Source organism: Ochotona princeps, chromosome 5 (genome assembly GCF_030435755.1).
Source record: "Ochotona princeps isolate mOchPri1 chromosome 5, mOchPri1.hap1, whole genome shotgun sequence".
NCBI classification, from domain to species: Eukaryota; Metazoa; Chordata; class Mammalia; order Lagomorpha; family Ochotonidae; genus Ochotona; species Ochotona princeps.
Genome location: NC_080836.1, coordinates 53,250,729 through 53,257,668, shown reverse-complemented (window position 1 = coordinate 53,257,668; position 6,940 = coordinate 53,250,729). Strand labels below are relative to the sequence as shown.

Here is a 6,940-nt window from a genome sequence, read left to right as displayed (position 1 = left end):
CTTTAAATGGGGTGATTGAGACCATTGTCTTTGATGTGACTGCTGATATTTTTAGGCTTACATCTGTTGCTTTTCCACTACTCTATTTGTCTTGTGTGTTCTTTGTTTTCCTGTTCCTCCTTTTCTGTCATTTTTATGAATATATTTCTCACCTTTATTGATTTATTAGCTATCATTTAAAAAGTTTCAGTGTTTTCTTTCAAAAGTTTTTACTTGTTTTTATTTATTTTCCACATATATCAGACCAGAATTCAGAATTCAGTCTGCTGGATTATGCAATCATCACAGTATTAAGGATTTTTTGTATACATTTTAGCTTGCCACAATCTACCTTTAAGTGATATTAAACCATTTTTTATAGTAGAAAAATTCTCACACAATTTGTATACTTCTATTTCTTCTCTCTCTTAAACTTTATCTTACTTTTCCACAGGTATCCACCTGCTACATTATTACAACCTTTGCATAAACTGTTGAATATTTAAAAAAGTTATTTTAAAGACATTAAATAAAAAATACTTGATACAGGATTGTTACCATTTCTGATATTTTCAATTGCTTTGCATGAATTCGTATCTTTGTTTAGAATCATTTGCCTTTTGCCTGGAGGACTTTTAAAAATTTTTCAATATTTTTTTCTTGTGGTGCAAGTCTTCTGATAATGAGTCTTTCTTATTTTGCGTGTTTGAAAATGTCTTGACTTTTGTCCCCATTTTTGAAATGGACCATGTGTTTCCATTCAGTACCTGAAGATGCTGCTCCATTGTTTGCATTGCTTCCGCAGAAAATCTGCTGTTGTTTTAGTCTTGGTTTTCCTGCCTGTAACAAGTCTTGTTGTTGTTGTCGTCTTGTTTTTCTTTCTGTTCCTGACTTCGTTAAGATTTCCTTTTCACTACTAGTGAAGAACAAATTGACTATGTTATGACTTTGTGTCATGTTCTTCCTTTTTGGGTGTTTGAGGTTTTTTGAGTTTGTTAAAATTATGTGTTTGTGGGTTTTGTTGAACCTGAAGGATTTTCATATTGTTTATGTAACCATTTGTCTCTCCTCTCCTTGAGAACTCCAGTGGCTTGAAATTTTCCTGTAGTTCACACAATTCTGTTCAGATTTTCAAAGTTTCCTTTGGTTCTGTTTCGTTTTTGATAATTACTGCTGTGTCATTAAACTCACTAGTCTTTTTTTCTATGACATGAAATTCACCATTAATCCCATCCAGTGTGTTTTTAATGTTCAGTGTCCTTGTCTACTAATGCTAACCTATATTTCAGGTCTGAGTAAGTTTTGGTTGACCAATTTTTCTCCATGTTAGAAAGATGTTTTCATTTGTTTGTTTGTTTGTTGTTGTTGTCGTTGTTTCGCATCTCTGACCATTTTTTATTTCATTCCAGGCTTTCTGAATTTTGCCTTTATGTGCTGGGTGTAATTGAACTGTGGTTGTAGTTTGGTCATTTCAGGACTCAGCACTGACACAGTGCTCAGCCTGGGGATGATTATTCCTTGTTACTGAAGCAAGCACTCGTCTCAAGTTTCAGCCAAGACCCTGTGCATCAGTAGTCTATTGGGAAGGAGCAGACAGCTCAGGTGTTAGGCACGGCTCTCCCTCCAGTCCTCTGCAGTAGTCCTTTTTCTGACCTGGGGCAGTTTCCTGACTTGCAGGTTCTGATCAGTATTTGGTGAATACTCGAGTGTGAGCTTCTACATATTTCTGGGGTATTCTTTCTAGATAGTTTCTGCTTTTAGGTACTCTGTCTGTACACTCAACCCACTTTAGTATCCTGTACTGTCTCTAACACCTCTCAAACTCAGGATATCCAATTGACTGTGTCTGGATTTCTCTTCCATGTACGGACCTCTTCCTTGAGCCTTTGGAGAAACAATCTGCAAATGGAGTCGGATTCTCTGCCTGGATTTCTCATTTAATAGAGAGCCCAGATCCATATACATAGCATGTAGAACGTTGTTCATTTAATTTGTCCAAATTTTCTGATTGTGTCTTACAGGAGGATACATTTGGGTGCTGTTATTTCATCTTGACCAAAAGAATTTTTCTCCATGCTATTTTGTAATCTTTTATTTTTCCCACTCAAAAGCATGAAAGAATTTGACACCAATAAATAACATTACAGCTGTATTTTAACTGCCTGCATAGCAGTTTGGACAAGCTAGAACTTTCTAAAGTAGTTTTATATGCTCAACATTTGCATTGATTTCACTTTTTCATTCGATGCAAACAATGTGAAGATAAACATTTCTGAAACTAAGTGTTTATAAACTTCTCTAGCTACTTCCTTAAGAGAAAATCCTAAAAGTGAATATCTGGGGTCAAAGTTACACATACCGGTGATTAATTTGGTATGTTTTGTCAAGCTTCCTCCAGAAAGTTTGTGTATTTCTGTTTGACTCACTTCCTTGCTCATTTATTAAGGTATCCACTCTTCCCTCCCCCTTTCCTTTAGTTTAGTCTTTTCCTTGATTCTTAATTGCCCACCACACTAACTTACAAAATTTTACAATTTATGTTCTCTCACAAAAAGAAGGAAAAGGCATGTAGATCAAAATGTGACCTTGTTAGCTTGCTTTTGTAACCCGTGGAACTGTAGCACACTTGTTTCAAGATCCTGCTGTCCCCAGCTGGCGTCTGCTGAGTGGCGTCCACTCTCCCACGGTTCTCCTTGCCAAGTGCAGGCTTCATGGTGCAGCTCAGGAAAATGTCACCATTCTGGGACACAGTGGCACAACTGGGGTTTCTGAAGTGGGCAGGACACTAGAGCCTGGCAGGAATGACACTTCATGCATCTGAAGCAGATGCCCCTGGAGTGATTTTTCTTTTTTCCCCTGTGATTCTTTCCTCTCTCCAAAATGTGCAATAGCTGAATTTCATATTGGAGTTTTCTGGTGAGAGCGAGAACCCTTTGAAAGGCTTATGCCTCCCTCCTACTGGGGGAAGGACTAAATTCTAGACATCTGTTACAAGGAGAGGAGACTAAGAGTCAGTAAAGGGAAAAATATGTGGAAAAAAATCTTGGAATGAAGGATGGACGATGGGGCCTCACTCACAAGCAACCCCTCCAGAGATTAAAAATTTAAATCCACAGCAAATGGTCACGTGACAATATCAGCTAACTTGTCACCTTTAAAAATATTATGAACGTAAGATTTTCAACTGCTCTAGTGATGATATTTTAAGGGGCTCTAATTTCCTTTGCTTCTATAACCATGGAGAGGAAAGCATCTGGGGGATTTTTCCTTATTCTTAATTGTAAAACAAGTGTCTCTTTTGAGTGGGAGATTCTGGAATTATGAATGCAGAACACCGTGGGGTGACCTGGGAGTCTAGGAGGGTGTGGAACAGTTATGTCTAGAAACAGACAGGTGTGATTTTGAATCCTAACTCTTTCCTTGGGGCTTGTGATCTTGTGCAAGATACTTAGCTTTGAAAATCTCAGTTTCCTTATCTGTGATGTAGGGGCAACACTCCCATTGGCAGTTGTTACGAGGAATAAGAGGCAAAAACCGGGGCTGGTATGGTAGTGCAGTGAGCTAAGCCATTGCCTGCGACCCTAGTATCCCATATCAGAGTAATAGTTTGAGCCCTGTATGCTCTGCTTACAATCCAGCTCCCTCTAATGCACCTGGGAAAACAGTGATGATGATCCAAGTACTTGGGCCTTGCCATCCATGTGGGAGACTCAGATGGAGTTCCTGTCTTCTGGTTTCAGCATGATCCAGCCTTGGCTTTTGTATCCATTTGGGAAGTAAGCCAGCAGATGGAAGATCAGCTCCCACCTCTGTTTTTCTTTGTGTCACTCTGCCATTCCAATTAATGAATAAATCTTTAAAAACAATAATAGTCCAGAAACAGAGTTTCTTTCTGCAAACCTTAAGTGCCCTTAATGGCATCATGCACTCATGCTTATGGACATTCTGTGAATGGAAGCACTTGTCCTGGGCTCAGAGCAAGCACTGGATGAAATGCCACCCATCATAAGTAGTGAGGCAGAATCGATGTGTTGTGTGACTGTGCCTTATTTTAATAGCATGGATATAATTTATGTCTTTGGGATCTCCAGTGGAAACACTGGTAAAATGATTTGTATAATAATATCATAGAAGGAAAATGATGTCCACTGCAACTGTGCTCTGGGAAAGTGGATGCTCAGCAAGGTGTCTAGTTCAGCAGGTCCCTGCTGGTGGTGAGGAAGGAGGTCCTTCTGTGAGCCTTGCAGTGGGTCTAGAATGAAGTTTGATTATAGGGCTACAGAGAGCTCAAATCCTTCCTGTGGATGTTGAAGGGAGAACAGTCCTTGGGACAGGGTATGGTGGGGAAAAGAAGGCACAGAGGTAAAGAGGGAAAGAGAATCTGGTACCAAGGTGCCTACCTCTGTCCTGTAGATAAGGGCGGGGGGGCAGCCTGTGCTAAATCTAGCTATGAAGGAACCCTAGAGTCTTTTGATAACAGAGATGCTGTAGCCAACCTCATGTGGTCTCAGAAGCTAAACAGGGATGGTTCAGGTTAGAACTTGAATGGGAAGTGCTCGCCTCGGCAGCACATACACTAAGAACTTGGATGGGAGGCTAGCTGGGAAGACCGGTGTTGTAAGCTGTTAGAGAGGGGAATTCTGGGGAGTGCAGAACAGAGATACCTAACGTTCATGGCATGTGAAGCCCATGTCATTGTATAACTCATCTATCACCTAGCATCTCTAAGGAATTTCTGTCTTCATTCTGGTTCATGATACTTCTCTGCCCAAACCCATTTGAGTCCATTTCCTCCCACTCATTTCCTGCCACATTAGCCTTCTGGCTGTTCTTGCAATGTGGGACACAAACTCCATGTTTGTAGGTCTTGGCCTACAAATGTTTGGGTGTTTCAGATATAAATTCAAAGTCACCTTCTAAAGCAGATCTTCTTGACCACTATCTATAAAATAGTGACTACTTTCATATATTATCTGAGCAGTACATTGGCACTGACTCACACAGGTGTGTAAGAGCTGACCACAAGGCTTCCAGAAAATTCACAAGCTGATGGTTAAACACATGGTTTTTAAAACCAGTATTGTGTAAATGCACAATGAAACAAATCATACTAAAAGCAAAGGTAGTAAAAACCCCAAACTCATCACGCTCATACTTCATTTTACTATTACTTCTGTCCTGTTGCTGTGATCAACACTATTGACATTTTGGGCCAAATAACTCTTTGGGGGATCTCTTTGCATAATAGGATACATTCATGGCCTTCACTTACTAGATGTCAATAGCACGCTTCCCACCCCTATGGGTTTGACAACCAAACATTTCCTAGACATTCTCAAATATCCCACGGAGGACAGAACTGTGTCCCTGCCCTGCTGAGCGCAGGCATTTCCCATGGCTGGTGTACACTAATGTGCTATTGTGGTTAGGAGCACCACATGAAGGCTTGGAATTGGCCACGGTCGGAGCACTTAGATCACGGAAATCTACAAAAGCAAAATAGATTGTGGCTTACTGTTTTGTTTATTTCAAAAAGGTAATGTTAATAACATAGATTGAGATTAAAATCGTTCTGTGTATGTAGCTATGATATTGTGAGAAATACATCCAAGAAATATGTCCAAGCCATTTGCCATCTCAGCAAAGTTGAACGAGTGGGCTTTGAGAAACAGCTTTGTCATTTCGCTTTTGTAATCTTAGGATAAATAAGACTGTCTGTACTCAGCTTGGAACTACTCTTGCTTGTCCACTCAGAGCACAGCAATGGAGATAAGAATTTGGCCAAAAACAGAGATCAGAAGGCTCTATGGGAATTTTCATGAAAAGAATTGCATATATTCTTGTTATTTATAAATTGTTTGCTTCTAAAACTTTAAATAGTGAAAACAACAATAACTACAATAAGAAAACTACAATAGTGAAAACTACAGTATCTATTAAAATGTAATTTCACCATCAGGTGTTAAGGAATACACATTTAGGGAAGATGTAAAAGTTATGATATGCACATACACGCGCATATGTATTTATCCAAAGAGCCAGTTGTTAAACATTCACGAGCACACCACTGCCTTTCCTCTCACATTGATCCAACAAATATTCAGAATCATGTTCCAGACTTAATTCTATGTGTTGCAGATAGACCCATGAACAAAACAAACAAACCGATTCCTTGTTCTGACAGAGTTGACATTTCCATGAAATGCTCTGTCAGTTTCTGTGGCTCTGATCATGTGTGACTGGTCATGTATTCACTCATCTGTTGATTCATCGCTTTACTGTACATCTTCATGCTGTAAAATGCCAGCTCTATGAGAACGTGCAGGTTTTTTGATGAGTGCACTAATGAGTGAACTTGTCCATGGTGTGCATCTCAAGGCCAGGAGCTGAGCTTCCCATCTGGGAAGGACAGTCAGTATGAAATGACAAAGCAAGCCATAACTTCATTTAGTGGTTCAGGCCATAACTCGTTCGTATAAGTTCAAGCCATAACTCATTCGTGTAAGAATGTAAGGCCCTTTATGAGTTGCAGACATTTCCGAAAGGTCTTGCACTTTCCATGTTGGAGTTGGGCTAAGCCTGATATCATAAGGGGCAAAATGAATTCTGTTGGTGCTGCGGTATAGCTGATGTCCATCCAGGTGTGAGCAGTAAACGGGTGCATCGTAGTGTCAATCACTCACTTACATGGGAGCCAGCAATGCAGGTTTCTAGTGAGTCTGAGGTTGTAGATACAGTCATATAAGGGGATCACAAATAGAGCCAGCACAGGCTGTGGCAGGCCTTTGAATACCATCTAAAGTGAGAAGAAAGTTGTGGAAAGTTCTTTGAAATAGGCTTCTTTGTGATTGAGGGAGGGCAGTAGGAGGTTTGAGGCTGAAGATTACAGATAGAAGTCGGACGGAAAAACAGACAAAAGGCCCCCTGGAAGCTGGTGAGTGAGCCAGAATCCATAGACAAT

General features: G+C 40.0%; 1 non-coding gene across 1 annotated transcript; it reads right to left on the bottom strand.

The window, feature by feature from the left end:
- Positions 1–232: 232 nt before the first annotated feature.
- LOC118757967 (small nucleolar RNA SNORD77) lies at positions 233–291 on the bottom strand. Its single transcript, XR_004995468.1, has one exon. It is a non-coding gene; the product is annotated as a small nucleolar RNA SNORD77 (small nucleolar RNA).
- Positions 292–6,940: the final 6,649 nt, after the last annotated feature.